Source organism: Anabrus simplex, chromosome 4 (assembly GCF_040414725.1).
Source record: "Anabrus simplex isolate iqAnaSimp1 chromosome 4, ASM4041472v1, whole genome shotgun sequence".
NCBI classification, from domain to species: Eukaryota; Metazoa; Arthropoda; class Insecta; order Orthoptera; family Tettigoniidae; genus Anabrus; species Anabrus simplex.
The window spans coordinates 113,882,583-113,903,627 of NC_090268.1; positions in this window are offsets into that span (position 1 = coordinate 113,882,583).

Sequence of the window (21,045 nt, forward strand, 5' to 3'; positions counted from 1 at the left end):
TGAACAGTGACACTCCGCATGTCATATAAGTGCAAGTTCAGTCCCCATCGGCATTGTGGGGGGGGGGGGTTGATAAGGGGTGGAAAAGGTCGAAAATAGACCAGTTTATGGATTTATGTGTGTGCAACCTTCTGGGCGGGAGTGGAAAGGGAGTGAAGTATCAGTCAATGTCGCAATAACGAAATCTACAAAAATTCGCTTCAGACATAATTAACAGGTAATAATAATTGTACCGGGAGGTACACCTCATCGCCGCGCATTCAAAATTAGCGCCTAAATGAACGCCTCTATCGAACTAAAGTGGAAACTAGTACAACAGGAACTTAAAACTTTACTCAGAATATGTCACCACAGAAATATTATGTAATTTTGTCATTGTGAAGTTTCCTAAACTGAGTGAATTTCTCCTTGTTTTGTTTGCCATTCATCAAGAAGTTTGGACATTCTCGCATAGATAACACTACAAAAATTGTGATCATGCCCTCTGGTGCAAAGTGAAAAAAACCTATAATTTAAAGAAGTTCTGTATTTCTAGGTTTTTGTAACTGATTGATGTTCATTTATTTTTGGATTGGCAATATTTACCTTTTCTTTCCGCCAGTTTTGAATTTAGCCAATCCCAAATTTCTGTAATTAATTTTCAACCTATCACAGGCTCCTTTCGATTCTGAGTATAATTTTGAAATTGACCAACTAAATTGAGAGGGTGTGGCTGGTTTAGTCTTGAATGATTTCGAACCTTCCCTGAGGGTTTATAAACTGCGCCTTTTCACGTTTCTTGGCCAATTGATCGACGTCTATCTGAGCGTGTGTGTTATGCAGGAGGCGGGCGGCCTCTCTCGTCGGCAACCAGAACATCTACAAGGTAATGGCCACATAACTTTATTATTCTCTCTTGCTACCTCCGCAGTTTAACCCGAGGGAAAGGTCCGACTCTTTAGTATATAACAACTTTTCTAAAATGAAACTTTCTTCAGGCTAATGTAAAAACTTCATAAAATCTTTAACGGTAAACCGGGGATAGAGAGTGAGGCACCCTCTCGAGCTCCCCTTCATCTTGGTTTGGAGTGACTACGTTTTCCTCTAACTGTTTTTTCTGCTGTAATGTGTTAATGTAATTTCTATACGAGTCACCTCAGTAGCTTGGGAATAGCTCCTGTTTCATCGGTCTAGAGCCCCTTAGGAGTGCAAGTATACGCCTCCATTTATTTTGTGTTCGGGCCATTAATTTAACCTGTTATTCTTATTCCACGAAGACCCAGTGTGTTGGGTATTTAATACCCTTGTCAAAATAAGTTCCATTTGTAAATGGCTGTTTGAGAGACCCGAGATTGATGTAATGTTGCCTTAAGATGCAGTATGGAACCAAGAACCTGTTAGCTCTTTTTCAAATTTTTTAATGGTAAAGAGTGCCTCTAGAAGGCTAGAAATTGTATTTCGGGAGCAAGTGCTCCATGAATTAGGGGAATTCTGCCCTTGAAATAGTTTGTGCTCTTTGTAAATTTGAGGTGGGAGCTCAGAAATTTTGAAGCGAGGGGCTTGAAGCCCAGGATTTGTAAAAAATCACTAAAATTTGGATCTTTCTTTTCTTGTTTCTAGTTTGTCATTGTAACTGATATATTATTGTGTTCACTCAGTGAACGATTGTTAAGTCTGAAGTTCTAAAAGAAAAATATAACCTTTTACAATTTTAATTCAATTCTTGATACTGTAGATAGACCCATTCACCCCGGCACATTCTTTGACCTCCTTCTGCTCCACGGGTATCCCCGAAACAAGTGGTAGCAGAGCGTGGTTGAATGCGTCTCAATTAAGCCCTTTTGACGGCTAAAACATGGAATCCGCACCGAACTCTAGGAATTTTCTCAGTCGCTGGAATTTTTTCTCCTTCTTCTAAATTTGTAAATTTTCTATCATCATGTCTGACCATCGCGAAATCCTCCATCCCGGCTACTTGCGCAAGGAGGAATTGATTTATGAAATACTAATTAGGAATGTTCAATCTGGAGGCACGGTTTCGGGAGATACCACCAAACTTAAAGAATCATTAGAATTACCAATTTTTATCCTAACTTTGGGGGAGAAAGAAATTGATGAGGCTCTCTCCACTATAACCGACAATACCACTGAGCAAGCATCTGTAGTTAGTTTTTTCGAAGTGAGTGTTCCATCTAATAATCAACTTAAAAGAGTACAGCCTAGACTGTTCCATTTTTATAACAGGGTTAGCGATCTATTGTCTCTAAAATTAAAGGAAGATCATGGTAAGGAGGCTAGTAATCTTGTGGAACACCTTTCAAAAATGTCTAATAGAGTTAATCAATTGTTGACTGGGGCAGCTGCTCCCAAAACCGACTAAGCCCCTGCGATAAACATTGTGATTGAGGAGGATTCTTCCAAGATGGTAGAAAGTAGAAAATCTGGAGCAATGCAACAAACATCAGCCCCATTGGAAACAGAGTCTGGACATCCCAAACAAATGCCACCCTTCTTTTTAAATAATGCTGTGTCTGAGACTTCTCAACCTTCTAGGCCGTTACCTATTATGTCACTTGGGTTCAGTAGTTGGCCTCATCCTTTGACTGTGTTGCTTAGGGGAATTTCAAAGCTTTCGGTAAATTCTACTTACGATGTCATTTCCTTTCTAAGGTTCTTAGTTGAATTCCAAGATCACGCTATTGTGTTCTCTCTCTCTCATTCCCAAATTCTTCAAATTATTTATCCTTACCTTATACGTGTCCTCTCGGACAAAATAGTCAAAGCAATAGCTGAACAATCTTCCAGAGAAAAATTCCACGCCCATCTGCTGGCTAACTTTATTCCGACTCGAGCCATGTCATCATTAATTCAAAAGTACCACTTCAGAGTACAGCGACTGGATGAAAATCTGGCAGACTACATCCAAGATATTAAGTTTTACACCAGGGTATTCGCTCTTCATTTCCCTGAAAACTAAATCGTGCAGACGATTGTTGAAGGGACTTCCCCGCCCTACACATTGTATCTGTGTTTCGCGTCGCGTCCTCAAACGTCTGCAGAATTAGGATCTATGGCGGTCTCAGCCAAAGGACTGCGGTATGCCGACACCTTACGAGTCGCTAAGGAACCCCCTCCGTCTTCTAATAGTTTTCGGCCTTCACCTCGCCGAACATTCACCACCCGTAAATGCTATGCTTGTGGGTCTGCGGAACATCTCCGTAACAAGTGCCCTTTAATCAAATCCAGTGGGACAAGGAATGGAACAGGGTCATCGCAAGGATGTTCCAAATGTGGCTCTTTTACCCACCTCGCTAAAACTTGCCCTAATGCCAATTGCACCCCCTCCTGTTCAACTTCTGGTGCAACCTCCGCGAACTCCAATAATGGAAAATGACTAGTATCATCGGCTGAGTCGGCATGTTCATCTTCCCAAGACTCAGCCCCTGTTAAACCCAGCGAAAGCTCGAGTAAGGATAAGAGTTCTTCTAATCCAGCATTTGAATGTCCTAAAGCATACCTTAGCATTGCGGCGGAGACTCCCGCACTGGTACCTTTTCTCAAAATCGAATTGAATAGTGAACCGATCACTGCTCTATTAGACTCTGGGAGAGTTTGTTCTATTATTTCAGCTGAGTGGTATTCTAAATTAAAGACTGTTTGTAAATTTTCTGATTATTGTTCGTCTTCGGTTCAATGCGTTTTGGCTAATTCCTCTCCATTAAAAACTTTAGGTTTCATCTTTGCCAAAATTCGTATTTCTAAATTCACCTGGAAAGTAAAATTGTTTGTGGCCAAGCACTTGTCTTGCCTCATAATATTAGGAGCATATTTCATGTCTTCCACTGGTCTGGTGCTCGAAATGCAGAGCAAGTCGTGGACCTTCAAATTTGCTAAAAATTGTAAAATTCCTTTGCTATTATGTAATTCTGTGTCATGTTAATCTGTTTCGCCTACCCAGGATGAGATGTTGTTGGACCTTAGACATCTACCTGAGGTGCAGGCTGAAAGTATTCGTAAATTGTGTCAATCATTTCCCGATATATTTTCCGATACTCTTGGTGTTACTGACCTTATCGAGTACAAGATTGAGGTTACGGACTCGATACCAGTTAGATTTCCCCCTTATAGGCTGTCTCCACCTAAAATGAAGGCTCTCAAAGAGATCATCGACCAGATGTTAAAAGATTTTATTATTCGACCTTCTAAGTCGGCGCATTCATCGCCCATTTTTCTGGTGCCGAAACCCCAAGGCGGCTTCAGGCCTGTTATTGATTATAGGGCTTTAAATCGGAAGGTGGTGTTACAATCTGTGCCTCTTCCCGACCTTCACTTTTGTTATTCATGTTTTCGGAAAGCTAAGTGTTCTTTACCATCTTAGACCTCAATCAGGCGCACAGCCAAATACCTCTAGCTGAAGAATCGAAACATCTAACAGCTTTTGCCACGGAATGGAACATGTATGAGTACAACTGCGTGCCTTTCGTGCTCCCCGCGGGGGCAGCTGTGCTCGCTAAACTGCTAGATATGGTCTTCTCCGACAACAAATTTGAATACTTGTATCATTATCTTGATGATGTCGTATTTTCTGAGACTTTTCAAGAACACCTTGATCATCTCAAGTAAGTACTCGATCGCCTTCGTAAGGCCGGATTGACTGCGAAGTAGCGTTTGCTAAACCTTCCATGTCATTCCTAGGGCATATTGTGTCGCCCGATGGTGTTTTTATCGATCATTCAAGAATACAGGCCATTCGTGATTTTAAACCTCCTAACTTCGCTAACAGAGCGGCACCATTGAACTTACGAGGTACTTCGTAGGAAAGGCGCCAAATTTGAGTGGGGACCGTCTCAACAAGCCGCTTTTGAAGATCTGAAATTAGCTCTTTGCAACGCCCCTGTCCTTGCTATGCCTGATTTTTCGAAGAAATTCATTGTTCAAACCGACGCCTCTTCATCGGCCGTGGCTGCTGTGCTTCTTCAGGAAAATGAACTCGGAAGGCGACCCATCGCCTATGCGTCTAGGACACTATCGGCTCAAGAAGCCAAATATTCCATCTATGAACTTGAGGGTCTGGTAGTCTTATTTGCTCTAGAGAAGTTCCGACTCTGTCTGGAACATGTCAAGTTTGTCCTAGAAACCTATAACCAAGCCTTAAGTTGGGTATTAGCGAGGCCGCGTCGTACAGGTCGTAGAGCCCGTTGGGCCATCAGGATTTTTGCCTTCCAGTTTGACGTTAGGCATATCAGAGGATCTGAAAATGTCGTTGCGGATGGACTAAGCCGCATGTTTTCTCATGGTGTGGAGACCACTGAACAGGAAGATAGTTCTTCTCTTCCCGTGCCCCTACCTTCGGGTGTAAATGCACTTCTAAATGATGCCCCCATGTTGTTTCGCGACATTGAAAAAATATCAACGTGAAGATCCTGTGCTGGCCCCTATTATTGAAACCCTTTCTTCGGGGGAACATGTGGTCGCTTATGTATTGAGGAACGGTGTTTTGTGTTGCCCATCGAGGCATGACTAAAAAGATGAAAGTAGTGGTTCCAGCCGTGCTTGTCCCTATGATCTTCAAGACCCCATTAGGGGGGGGGGGCATTTAGGCATCTTTAAAACTCGAGAAAAGATCCGAGAGGTGTTCATTTGGAAAGGTATGGACGGCGAAATTCGAGAATTGGTAAAAGCTTGCAAATCTTGCTTGCTTAGTAAGCCCACCTTGTCCACGAATCTAGGTCTATTATCATCTCATCAAGCGTCCCGCTCTATGGAGCGCCTGTATATAGACTACGTCGGGCCCTTCCCGCAATGAAAGGGGAACGCCAATAAATTCATTCTGGGATGTGTCGATGGTTTCAGTAGATTTTCCTGGTTATTTCCGACTAAGCTGGCAACCGCTCAGTCTACCATTTCTTGTTTAAATACCATATTAGCTTCTTTTAGTCCCTGTCAATATATCGTTTCTGACAATGCTAAAGCCTTTACATCCAACATCTTCCGTAAATTCTGTTATGATCTGTCTATATCATATGTAACTACTTCGGCGTATTATCCTCAACCATCTCTGGCTGAGCGGGTCAATCGTAATCTTAGATCGGCTCTCATCGCATTTCATCATGAAGATCATTCCAGCTGGGATATGTCCCTGTATTGGCTGGCCTTTGCTTTAAATTCGGCTGTTCATGAGTCCCATAAGTTCACTCCGGCTTCTCTGATGTTTAAATTTGTTCCTAACGCGCCGCTCTCTAACCTTTGGTCACTCAATGATATTTTACCACAGACAATAGGTCCCGATAAAATTAGAGATCTATGGAAGAATTCTAAGGCCAATCTTAAAGTGTCCCATGAGAAGGTTAGGGAAAGATATGATCGTGGACGGAGGCCCACCAATTTATAAGTCGGAGATCAAATCATGGTTAGAAACTTTGTTCCCGCGGGCAAGCTTGCCCCAGTTTTCATGGGTTAGATTTTTTGACGCCAGTTACATTATTAGTAAGCAATCCAGCCACAGAGAGGATCTTTAGAGTCCACCTCTCCCAGGTGAAACCTGTATAATTGGTTTTCTTATATTTGTTAGCCGCTAAATTTGGCAGGGGTTTCAAGGTTATATTTTTATTACTATTGGAGGCCTTCTGACCCGCATTATTTAATTTCCAGCTGTCAATTCCTTAGTGGCCATTACCAAGTCCCGTCTCCTGCATCCACGCACTATTGGCACTCAAACACCTTCCACGCCGCCCGCCCCACCGCATCACAAATAAAGATCGTACTCTCTAATTTCAAGCAACAACACTTCTCTGTCGCCTAGAGCTTACTGTTTCAGTGCCCCCTCAGCCGTTTGCCGCCGTACCGTAACATCTTGTGAGGGACAGAAAAGAGAACAAAGGGCCCACTTCGCTCCAGTGAAGACTCCTTGTGAACGGCGCGCCGGGGTCCATCTTCCCGGCAAAGGCTGAAGTGCGGTAACCCAACCGCCAACACTTCTGGGGACTGCACATATACTTATAATCTGCAGCGACCATCACCACGACTACCCTCTCATAGTAGCGGGAGGAGGTGTATCTCAGAGTATTCGGGGGGTCCGGGCGACCTTTTCCTGGGTATCGGCAAGCGGCGGCAGGACTTGCCGTCAAATCTATTAACATGTATTTAACATTCTACAACAACAAGTACCTTTTCTTTCCGCCAGTTTTGAATCTAGCCAATCCCAAAATTCTGTAACTAATTTTCAACCTATCACAGGCTTCTTTCGATTCTGAGTGTAATTTTGAAATTGACCAATTAAATTGAGAGGGTGTGGCTGTTTTAGTCTTGAATGATTTCGAACCTTTCCTGAGGATTTATAAACTGCGCCTTTTAACGTTTCTTGGCCAAATGATCGACGTCTGAGTGTGTGTGTTAAGCAGGAGGCGGGCGGCCTCTTTCGTCGGGAACCAGAACATCTACGAGGTAATGGCCACATAACTTTATTCTCTCTTGCTACCTCCGCAGTTTAACCCTAGGGAAAGGTCCGACTCTTTAGTATGTAACAACTTTTCTAAAATGTAACTTTCTTCAAGCTAATGTAAAAACTTCATAAAATCTTTAACGGCAAACCGCTGACAGAAAGTTGGGCACCCTCTCGAGCTCCCATTCATCTTGGTTTAGGGTGACTACGTTTTTCTCTAACTGTTTTTTCTACTGTAATGTGTTAATGTAATTTCTATACGAGTTACCTCAATAGTTTGGGAATAGCCCCTGTTTCATCGGCCTAGAGCCCCTTAGGTTTTTTTTAGTGTTCATATCTAGGAGTGCAAGTATACGCTTCCATTCATTTTGTGTTCGGGCTATTAATTTAACCTGTTATTCTTATTGCACGAAGGCCCAGTAGGTTGGGTATTTAATACCCCTGTAAAAATAAGTTCCATTTGTAAATGGTGGTTTGAGAGACCCGAGATTGATGTAGTTGCCTTGAGTAGGCAGTATGGAACGGAGAGCCTGTTAGCTCTTTTCCAAATAATAATAGCGTTTGGCGTCCAGAGAGGCCTGGTGCAGTTCTTTTGATTTGACCCCCGTAGGTGACCTGCGCGTCGTTATAAGGATGAAATTATGATGAAGACGACACATACACCCAGCCCCAGTGCCAGAGGAATTAAACAATTATGGTTAAAATTCCACACCCTGCCGGGAATCGAACCGGAACCCTGTGGCCAAATGCCAGCACGCTAACCATTTAGCCCTGGAGCCGGACAACAGGTAATAATATACCTAAAAGTAAACAATCAATAAATTGCCCGGGCAGCCCGGGTAATATAGCTAGTATCTAATAACGTAAACAAATATACACATCTATATAGAATAAGAATACTTGGTCCCCTGTAACAACATTCCCTGGGATGTCTGCCAATAGTACGAGTGAACGAGTTTAGGAAAATGCTGTAGTTTGAAACTGAAGAAATAAACGCTTTTTCTTGTTTCTCTGCAATAAATCTCTATGCATGCATTACCCTGGACGCAGATGTATCCAAATTGCGTGTTTTAAAATGTACATGCCTACACTCCATATACTCGCAGTAGTCCTTCTGGGTGAGAGGTTCAAAGTACATCCGCAGGATCTTCTCCCTATCGTTAAGGAGTGCTTCCCTAGGGTTTCTCAAGTTGGGAGAAGTGTAGCGACTACCAGAGGTCTAGGTGACTCGGTCATTACTACCACATACATGTACCAGACTCTCAGGTGGTGGTGGTGATTGTTTTAATAGTAAGTACCACAAGGCAACCATCCTGTATTTCGAAAATTGAATGTATCGGCCAAAGGAAGACAAGGGCCACGACGGGTGTGAAAATTAAAGACTCCCTAGGCCTCGAATGCTCTAATACCGACGGGATCGGAAAAGCACAAGAGTTGACCAAGGAAGGTCGGATAGGATAGATGAAAGTGAGGAGCCTGGCAAAAGTAAGTGGAAACAATGCCAGAACTCAACTGAGGGCCCCGTAGTCGCCAACCCTCGCTGGCAAGTTATATGGCCCTGCAGCCCCTTTTGGCCGCCTTTTCCGACAGGCAGCGGACACTGTGGGTGTTACTCTATCGCTCACACACACAGGGGGTACCAGATTCGCACTATAATAATACACCTCTCTTAGTCAACTTTTGTTCTATATCAACCCTTATCATATTCAGTTAATGAAGCCGAGGAGGTCTTTCATTTTCACGCTTTTAATGACCATTTTTCTTTTCTTTCTTTTTAGAATATAAATTCGTGACGTTGTCCCGAGGCGGTGCAGCTCTTTTCAGACACATCCCCAATGGAGGTGAGCTCTACTTACTATTTCAACCACATACTACTTATCTTGATAATACATTTCTAGCAGTAACGGAATCGAACCCAGCCCCTGAAGATGGCAGCTAATAGCGCTAACCGTTACACTGTGGAGGTGGACTACCTGTTGGTGATACTATCATTGCTTAAGAGGGTCGAACCATTTTCGTTTCCTCCTCTGGTAATGTTACGGACGGGTGATAATTCCGCTGTATTTTCCATTAAGGTAGTAGTCACCACCACTACCACCATTCGATGTAGTATCGCCATTACAGGTGACATGGACTGTCTTAATTCAAACAGAAAGTTATTGGCTTTCGACACACTAATAACTCTTTCTTTGTACGGTTTTTGGGGACAGCGAGATGCGTGAATTTTATACCACAGACGCTGTCGTAACACTGAAACTGGCTTCTCTGTAAGGTGACTGAAGTTTGAAACCCCATTAATCTAAGCGTGGCCGGCCTGAGAGGATCAGATGGTTGAGGCGCTGGCCACTCTCACACATAAAGCGAATGACGAGATCAGCAGTATTCCCGTATGAGTTCGAGTGTCTCCTGCAGACCGAGAATTCGGCAGAGAATTCGGCACACTCTGTGAGGATGTGGGCCACAGTGAATTCGGCACCACAAAAGGATAGGAAAAGGCTAGGATTGGGAAGGAAACGGCCGTGTCCTTAATTAAGGCACATGACCGGCATTTGTCTGGTGGGAAAATGGGAGAACATGGAAAACCATATTCAATGCTGCCGATGGTGGGATTCGAACCCACTATCCCCCGAATGCAAGCTCACAGCTACGCGACCCTAAACGCACGGCCATCTCGTTCGGCTCCAACAAGTTTACTCTTAATGTATACAAGATGGTCACTCTCAGGAGTCGAACCAGAGAAGTCCAACGTGAACTTGAGTTAAACTGGAAGAATTATCGAGTGAAGTTGACAGTAAATTCGCGATGTTGTAGTAAATGCCGTGCAAATAGGACGTGGGAAAGAAAAGGGAGGGGATAAAGGTTATAAGCGATGGATGGCAATGATACAGAGCGTCGAGGCGCGGGGAACACACCAGTCTTACCGATGCGGAGAACTTAAGACGGTACGGAGAGTAACAGACACTCGCGGGCGAGAGAGGGAGCCGAATAGGACGTGAGTATTTCTAGCCCGCCAGTGCAGGAACCAATGGATTAATATCTGTATCGATGTAGCCTGTTCGAAGCTAGCAAACTGGATGCCAAAGGTTTTAAAGTACAGTTACAGATATCGCCAGATTTCGAGACACTGCAAGTTCGCAAATGTATGTTTGACATGAATCCGTTAACATCGCATCCCGAGGAACGTATTCAAGAATAAACCTTGTGGGTGTCTCATCTCCAATACAGCCTATTCCGCTTTACTTTTAAGCTTGAAGGAATTTATACATCAAAATACATCATATTCCAAAGCTTACTGAAGCTTATGTTCGATTTATTGGTGGCTATAGAAAGCAGAGAACTTCATATTAATGTTACAGTGACTTCACTATTTGCTTTACGTCGCACCGATATAGACATATCTTATGGTGACAACGTCATAGGAAAGGGCTAGGACTGGAACCAAAGCGACCGTGGCCTTAGTTAAGGTACATTAAGGGGAACTATTCAAAGCCATAGTTAGGGCTGCCGATAGTGGGGTCCGAACCCACTATCTCTCGAACGCAAGTTAGCAGTAACGTGACACAAACCACCTAGCCACTCGCATGGTTGTTTCAGCAAAACGAAGTCTTTCTTGTTAGCAAATCATAAACAGTCTGTAGTATTTGATATCGTATATTTATAGGTATAATAATAGCAAATACCAAGGGAATGACCTCCCTGTGGGTGGGGACACTTCCATGGTATCCCCTGCCTGTTGTAAGAGGCGGCTAAACCGGGCCCCAGGGACTCTTTAACTTGGGAGCGTGGGTTGGCGATCACGGGACACTTAGCTGATTCCTGGCATTGCCTCCAATTATTCGTACCAGACTCCCCACCTTCATGTATCTATGCGACTTCCCTTGGTCAACTATTGTTCTTTTCCGACCCTGATGGTATGAGGTTCGCGAGGGCTAGGGAGTCTTTCATTTTCACACCCTTCTTGGCCTTGGTCTTCCCTTGGCAGATACCTTCATTTGTCGAAGTGTCGGACCACTCTGATTAGTGTTAATGGAGGTTACTTGCACACTTGTACTCCTTCTTAAAACAGTAATCGCCATCACCACCGGAATGAGCAGAAATCTAACCAACCACCTAGTTCCAAGTTCGTTGAAAATATTTTAGAAAAAACTAGGTAAACAACTGATAGGGAATCTGCCATCTGCGCGACAGCCCTAAATGCATACTACAGTTTATTTATTTATCTATCTTTTTATTTATTTATTTATTTATTTATTTATTTATTTATCTATTTATTTACTTATTTATTTATTTAGGGATGTGGCGACCCCATCGTCCAGTAGGAAACCACTGCAATCAGCCACCTGAGTGTTGGCGGGAAAACCATAACATTTTGGGTTAGGTTTAAATGTCTACCCACAGCCACGAACATCTTGAGGCAATTCCCGATCTCAACAATCGAGTTGTATTTTCGTGATCTTTCCCAAAAGATCACCACTAGTTGTATTTTAAACTTGTAACTGTGGCATGATAGAACACATGTTACCAAATTTATTTATTTATTTATTTATTTATTTATTTATTTATTTATTTATTTATTTATTTATTTCGTAAAAGACAAACGCTCTACTGTCTAAGCCACTCAGCCAGGCGGTTCTCAATTAATCGACTTGCCTGTACTAAATTTCACTGCCAACTGCCATATCCTCCATAGTCACTAGATTTCTTGCACCGCTAAATACAAAGTAAATGATGGCGCTCTTGACAGTTGTGTGTTGCTCTAAGTCATACAATGTTCTTATAGTATTAAAGATCGATCCATTGGCTTTTAAACCCGGCCATTAGTCATGCCATGGCCATTAATGGGCGTGAAAGTCAATATTCACAGTTAATAAACAATAACACGTGTAATTTGTCATTTTTTATCCGATTACATCTCATCAGTTTGAACTTAATTCGTTATTTATGTCTTATATTATGTAATATAAATCACTTAGCGCGTTCGGTACAACTCGCAGTCACATGAGGTCGATGTTGCTCACTGCACTGTACGATAGCGATATTGGCTTATCGCAGTAGCAACTGTACGTAAGTCAGGCAATAGTAATAATACGTAATAATAATCTGAGTTTAAGTACCTTTTTTTTTTTTTGCTAGGGACTTTACGTCGCACCGACACAGATAGGTCTTATGGCGACGATGGGATAGGAAAGGCCTAGGAGTTGGAAGGAAGCGGCCGTGGCCTTAATTAAGGAACAGCCCCAGCATTTGCCTGGTGTGAAAATGGGAAACCACGGAAAACCATCTTCAGGGCTGCCGATAGTGGGATTCGAACCTACTATCTCCCGGATGCGAGCTCACAGCCGCGCGCCTCTACGCGCACGGCCAACTCGCCCGGTAGTTTAAGTACCTAATCGGCACGGAGTGTACAGGAAGTTCATCAGGTGTTCGTCTTCTTTTCTGAAGGGTGGGGGATGGAATTCCGACGTAGTGGACCATTAACTAAAGGATGTAATGGCATGTTAAGGGATAATTACTAGAGCAAAATTCCAGCACTTCGTAGTCTGTTGTAACTTATAACAGTGGAAGAAATGTTAAACATGTAACATGATAATAATAATAATAATAATAATAATAATAATAATAATAATAATAATAATAATAATAATAATAATAATAATGGCCCGAATGAATTAAACACGGTTAACCAACCGCATTTTCACTTTCCTCCAAGAGAAAAAGGCAAAGAGGGCATGGTTCAGTGAGGTACAGAAAGATCTGCAGGTGATTGGGATCTCATTTGAAGATATCCAGGAGCGTGTCCCACTTAAGAAGAAACTCCAAGAACATCAGAGTTTCCTACCAAAGCCGAAGATGAAAACTGGAAAGGCATGGACGGAAGAACGAAAGGAGCAACACCGCATACGAATGAACATTAAAGCTCAAGGGAAACAGTTGAAATGACGTGGTCCTTAGTTGGCCGAAACGAAACAAGAGAGAAATAATAATAATAATAATAATAATAATAATAATAATAATAATAATAGTAAATGAAAATCCGCAGTCTGTTTCCAGTCATACGACCAGATGAGGGATGGAATGAATAAAACCCCCATCTAGTGGCGAGGATATGAATTGTGCCGGCTGCCGAAGCCTGTCGCACTCCTCTGGGGCAATGATTAATGAATGACAGATGAAATGAAATGATAGTGGATAGTGTTGCTGGAATGAATGATGACAGGGAAGACCGTAGTACCCAGAGAAAAACCCGTTCCGCCTCCGCTTTGTCCAGCACAAATCTCACATGGAGTGACCGGGATTTGAACCACGGTACCCAGCGGTGAGAGGCCGGCGCGCTGCCGCCTGAGACACGAAGCCTCTCGATGATGATGATGATGATGATGATGATAATAATAATAATAATAATAATATTAATAATAATAATAATAATAATAATATTTCTTGAATAGTATCGGTTTAGTAGTTTGTGTGTCTAACGGGTACATAATATTGAACATTTCAAATGTTAGATCAAAGTAATTGAAAGTAATTCAACACCAAAACTCACGGAACCACACCCAGAACTATAAACAAGTACCTACCCAATCTCTGTGCATCCATATTAGTTATAACAGTGCTGTCAACGACTGAATCAGGTTTAGGGTACAAATTAGTGTAAATCACAACCACCTAAAACAGAACTTTGAAAATATAGATCTTTCAACACGATTCTGTTAAAAAAAGGTGTAATGTTAGCATAGTGGATCCTCGACTAAATACGCAGTACGGTTAATTCCGCAGTAACTGAAAAATTCACCCACGCCTTTACCTCAGCGTGAGGAGATCTGATCCGCTTATTACGTCCTTTAAACACCTTGTACTCTGACAGCAAAAGTTGTAAATTGTGCAGTGGATCCCTTTGGTGACCGAGGGATTCTCAACTTGGGAGTGTGGGATTGCACCCACGGGGCCCTTAACTAAGTCCTGCCATTGCTTTCACTCGCTTGTGCCAGGTTTCTCACTTTCGGCTATCCTATCCGACCTCCCTTGGTCAACTCTTGTTCTTCTCCAACCCTGGCGGTATTAGAGTATTCGAGGCTCTTTTCTTTCTTTCTTTCTTTCTTTCTTTCTTTCTTTTTTTGGCTGACAACTTCATTTTTCAAAGTGTCGGTTCCCTTCCATTTTATCCCCTCGGATTTGTGTTAATAAAGAATGGTTGCCTAGTTGTACTTCCTCTTAGAACAACAATCACCACCACCACCACCACCACCACCACCACCACCACCACTACCCCTTTCGTGGTAGCATCAAGAAACTTGAATACTTATCCTGTTTACTCTGTTTGGAAGATAGATTTCTTTAATATGAGTACATCTACACTATTTAGTATATTTTTCTTCTTTTTCTTCTTCTTTGAAAAACTTCCTTCCCACGAAGGTAGCCGCGTAGGTCTCACCAAGAGAAGTTTTATGTAACACTGTAGCAAATCGTACTCAAATATTTGGACTGGGGTGGTGATTTAAGATTTGGCAGGAGATCTTCAGCATCGTTACTCTAAGACAGGATGGTGAGCAAAATATATTTCTAAAATCTTTAAGAAACCTTGATATGTCACCTCGAGCTCCCAATAAAATACTAGAAACCTCGATTGAATCCAAGACATGCTTACATTTGAAGAAAATTTCCGCGGATTCGTAATAATCTTATTTTCATTGCGTATCTGAATCCTATTAATCTGCCAACTCAAATCTTATTGTGGGATCCATAATTACACCTCGCTCTCTGTTTGTCCAGTACACTATCCTATCAACCCTCTCAAGAAATTTCCTCATCCACTGTTTAGCCCTTCTTCCTCAGTGCGTCAGCTATCAGGGGCGTCGACTTCGGGAATGTTACGGTGCTCAAGCACACGCCCCCCCCCCAAACATTTTGTGGGAGTGTTTAGCTCCCCAACAAACAGGGAGAAGAAAGATTAAAAAGAGATAATAACAGAAGAAAAAGAAAGAAAAAAGAAAAAATGGGGAGACTTATTATATTTTGTCATAGTTCATAACACTAGCAATAACAAAGTATTTTTATCCCACGCATTACCAACGGTGGGGCAGAGGAACTCACTAAGAATTTTTGTTTACTTTATTCTGAATCACAAAAGATATATATAGATGTATATATTATTAGTTATATCTTTCATTCAAAACTTCACCAAGGTTAATTGATTCCAGAGGTAGTTGCTAAAATCCCGGTTTTTACATGTACATCTCAACGTTCTTTTCCCGCCATGAGGGATTAAAGACTTACATGTCCAGTAACATGACGCAAGGGAAAATGAACGACAATGCAATCATTCATGTTCGTAATTAAGAATGGTATGTTACAAACAGGCAATGGTATGTTGATAAACGGGGTTAAAAGTCACGTTGCGAGTTTCACAAATAGGAAAAGTCCTCTCAGTTTTAATTACTGCGTTGATGGGGTGGAAGCTCCTTCTGGGGATCATTGTAAGTATCTAGGTGTTCATATAAGGAAAGATCTTCATTGGGGTAATCACATAAATAGGATTGTAAATAAAGGGTACAGATCTCTGCACATGGTTATTTGTAGTAAGGATGTAAAGGAGAGGGCATATAAGTCACTGGTAAGACCACAACTAGAGTACGGTTCCAGTGCATGGGACCCGCACAAGGATTACCTGATTCAAGAACTGGAAAAAATTCAAAGAAAAAGCAGCTCGATTTGTTCTGGGTGATTTGCGACAAAAGAGTAGCGTTACAAAAATGTTGCAGAGTTTGGGCTGCGAAGAATTGTGAGAAAGAAGACGAGCTGTTCGACTAAGTGGTATGTTCGTGCTGTCAGCGGAGAGATGCCGTGGAATGACATTATTAGATGAATAAGTTTGAGTGGCGTCTTTAATAGGAAAGATCACAATATGAAGATACAGTTTGAATTCAATAGGACAAATTGGGGAAAAAATTCATTTATAGGAAGGGGAGTTAGGGATTGGAATAACTTACCAAGGGTGATGTTCAATAAATTTCCAATTACTTTGAAATAATTTAAGAAAAGGCTAGGAAAACAACAGATAGGGAATCTGCCACCTGGGCGACTTCCCTAAATGCAGATCAGTATTGATTGATTGAATTAAGCGGAATATCCTCATACATAAACTAAAAGGGATGCTGGGAGACTCTCACCCTCCAACAAGAATACTTCAGGTAATTCTAGCATACAACCACATAGTTATAAACGACGGCGTTATCCTCTCAGAGAGGGCCAGACGGACGAATGGCGTACTCCATGGCGACCCCATGAGTCCCCTACTATTTAACATCTTAATAGCTGACATTATGAACGCAATTCCAGATTATTCCACAACGAAAATAATTATGTACGCAGATCACATGGCACTACAATCTCATTGCAAAGGTGACCTGCAAGCTGCCATTCGGAAGCTTGGATTATGAGCCGTCGAAAACAGCTTAGAGTTCAATAAGGAGAAAACAATCCACATGATATTCAGAAAAGGAGGTACACTAGCGTCTGATGAACTCCTAATTCTGCAAGGAGATATGCTAACGACCGTGAACAAATTCAGGTACTTAGGAGTGTAACTGCAAAAGACTTTGCCTTCCTATAGGATATACATTCAAGAGCCAGTAGCAGCAGCCACGAAAGCCATGCATAGAAAATTAACTTATCACCAAAATTTCTTGCCTATTGCAATGACTTAAGGCAGTCATAATACCAACTGTCTCATATGGAATAGAATTAACACGGGGGCAGCTAACGAACAGCGACCTTACATGATTAAGAAGTGTGAAAGCAAGCTAGCTGAAGAGAGGTGTAGGAGGTGGGATACATGCACCTTCAAGGATTGTCTATGAATTAGCAGGGGAAAGCTGCTTCATAGAGGACCTGAGACTGCAATTCTTGCTACCATCTACCGGTCCCTACCAAGTCCATCTCGAATTACGGCGGAGGAAGAGGAATGACATCGACACCGAATTCTATGGTACGAGGGCAGTGTTAAATCACCAATGGACACAGACTGGACAGGACCAAAGACATGTTGTAAATAGACTTGCGGTTCGTGGCTTTCACCACAAAATCTGCCAAACATAAAGGTAGTTCATTCCATGTTAAGAAAACAGTAATGCTCTTATGGCAACAGGGTTGCCATATCGATCGAGTCTGCTCAACACCATCACGGGAAAACGGCGGCACATAAATATGTGAAATTCACTATTTAAGTTCAAGATAAAAAGCGGAAGAAACTAAGCTGCAAATTATTTTTATGAACTAAAGGGGACGGGGGTTTACAGGGGGCTATTTTTGGTTTGTACAGAATCAGATGTAAACCACGGCACATAAAACCTCAGCATTGAAGTGTAAGGCAAATTGGGGATAAAATAGAAAAAATCATATTATTATGGGCTCGAGGGGTGAGGGATGCACTTAATTGCATTTAATAAATTTCCCCAGGCAACGCGGGGTACTACTGTGCCGTCGTATCGTTCACAAAAACAATACAAATTAAATGCGGTAGTAAAAATGTGGTAAAATGAAAAAGCGTTTTTATCAGTAGAAGTTATGCCAAGACGTATCGCTGCACACCACAACACCAAAATATTCGATAACAACTTCTGTACAGTACGAAAATAATAGAACACACGCAAATACTGTGCAATATACAACCAAGTCTCACTCAACACAAGACAAGTACGCACTGATTTAAGCCTAAAGACACACACGCAACAAATAAATACTGTAGATGACTTCACTGCAGAAGTGAGCTGCCGGCGGTTCACATAGTGAGGGACTACAGGAGGCTTCTACCAGAGGAACACACAAGAAGGAAAATGAAGGAAGGCAACGAAGCGATGGCTGTTCCTGCCATTTTACTTCCTCCCTACAAATATATTTATTACAAAGAAAATATTATGTAGTTATTTTAATAACTCGCGGGCAAAAAAGCCTCATACTTTTTATCTGTATTTCATAATACATTACAAAGTACAATGTAATATCCCTTAATCATGAGGAATTATGGATGTCTCAGAGGGGGTGTGTTCACTTCTTGTAGGTCCATAAGAGCAATTCTGTTTTCTAAACGTGGAATGAGCTATAACGAAGACTGCGTATGGTCATTGTGTAACGGGAAGTGTAACCGCTATCAATTAATAACGTGTGCAAATAGGACTAAAAACAACCGGGACTATAGTGAAAACTAACTATATTGTATGACACGGTTTTACACTGACTGACAGAGCAAATGCAACACCAAGAAGGAGTGGTTCGAAAGGGATGAAAGTTGGGGAAAAAACAGAGACGGCACGGCCGAATAATTGATGTTTATTTCAAACCGATATGCAGGTTACACAATGCGCACGGCATCGACTCAGTAGGATGTAGGACCACCGCGAGCGGCGATGCACGCAGAAACACGTCGAGGTACAGAGTCAATAAGAGTGCGGATGGTGTCCTGAGGGATGGTTCTCCATTCTCTGTCAACCATTTGCCACAGTTGGTCGTCCGTACGAGGCTGGGGCAGAGTTTGCAAACGGCGTCCAATGAGATCCCACACGTGTTCGATTGGTGAGAGATCCGGAGAGTACGCTGGCCACGGAAGCATCTGTACACCTCGTTGGGAGATGCGAGCAGTGTGTGGGCGGGCATTATCCTGCTGAAACAGAGCATTGGGCAACCCCTGAAGGTACGGGAGTGCCACCGGCCGCAGCACATGCTGCACGTAGCGGTGGGCATTTAACGTGCCTTGAATACGCACTAGAGGTGACGTGGAATCATACGCAATAGCACCCCAAACCATGATGCCGCGTTGTCTAGCGGTAGGGCGCTCCACAGGTACTGCCGGATTTGACCTTTCTCCACGCCGTCGCCACACTCGTCTGCGGTGACTATCACTGACAGAACAGAAGCGTGACTCATCGGAGAACACGACGTTCCGCCATTCCCTCATCCAAGTCGCTCTAGCCCGGCACCATGCCAGGCGTGCACGTCTATGCTTTGGAGTCAATGGTAGTCTTCTGAGCGGACGCCGGGAGTGCAGGCCTCTTTCAACCAATCGACGGGAAATTGTTCTGGTCGATATTGGAACAGCCAGGGTGTCTTGTACATGCTGAAGAATGGCGGTTGACGTGGCGTGCGGGGCTGCCACCGCTTGGCGGCGGATGCGCCGATCCTCGCGTGCTGACGTCACTCGGGCTGCGCCTGGACCCATCGCACGTGCCACATGTCCCTGCGCCAACCATCTTCGCCACAGGCGCTGCACCGTGGACACATCCCTATGGGTATTGGCTGCGATTTGACGAAGCGACCAACCTGCCCTTCTCAGCCCGATCACCATACCCCTCGTAAAGTCGTCTGTCTGCTGGAAATGCCTCCGTTGACGGCGGCCTGGCATTCTTAGCTGTACACGTGTCCTGTGGCACACGACAACACGTTCTACAATGACTGTCGGCTGAGAAATCACGGTACGAAGTGGGCCATTCGCCAACGCCGTGTCCCATTTATCGTTCGCTACGTGCGCAGCACAGTGGCGCGTTTCACATCATGAGCATACCTCAGTGACGTCAGTCTACCCTGCAATTGGCATAAAGTTCTGACCACTCCTTCTTGGTGTTGCATTTGCTCTGTCAGTCAGTGTATGTATTGTGTAGGTTAAGTAATGCTCTTTCGAGTTCCTATTAATTTCTTCTTGTCTTCGGATAGGTCTACTATGCACCACGTTAAGCATCGTTCTTCTTTCTCCGATCAGCCCAGTACTACTTCATCCTTTCGGAATGTGCTGCTTTGCGTTCTAACGACCAGGTGATGCCCGTCCCTTTTCCGCTGATTCGATTTTGGAATCCCTTAATTTTATTGATGACCATCCTGTGTTCTTGTTTATTGTATACTGCCTCCTGTGTTATGTTCTTTCCTTACAGGTCCTCCTTGACTCCTATGAGCCAGTTAATTTGCGTCTTTCCGCTCAGCATCTACTCCAGAATTCTCTTGGGTGTGCTCTCTGTTGGCATTCTTTAATGTGTCCATAGAAGCAAAAAAAGTCTTCTCCTTTTAAAGGGTGTTGTGATTTTCTCGGTCCTTTTGTATAGTTCATCACTTGGTCACAGTCTAAATTCTTGTCCCACTTTCCTACGCCCTAGTATCTTCCTCAAGATTTTCTTTTTTCTCAAGTTATGCTGAATGGTAGAGTTATTCCATTCAGCCAAGCTGTGGGGAAATCTTGGAGTGACAATGAACGAAAATTTAAATTGGTCTGAATATATTAAGAATGTGTGTAAAAAAATATTTTCGATACTTCATTCGGTCAAAAGAAACAGCGATATTTCACCTTGTAATGTGAGAGTGCTAGTGCTTCCCATCCTCGACTACTGTGACGTCATTCTGGTAGACGCAACTAAAGAGCAGACTTCGAAACTTCAGCGAGCGCTTAATTGTTGGCTTAGATTTATATACAGTCTGAGTTATGATACATGTCACCCCATACTATCACACTATTTCATGGCTGAAACCTGACAAACGACGAACGTATCACATACTGATACAGATATACAGACTGCTCTCCGAAGACAGACCACTATACATTTCATCCCAGCTTAAGTATTTGTCCTCCTTTCACAGCAGTAATACCC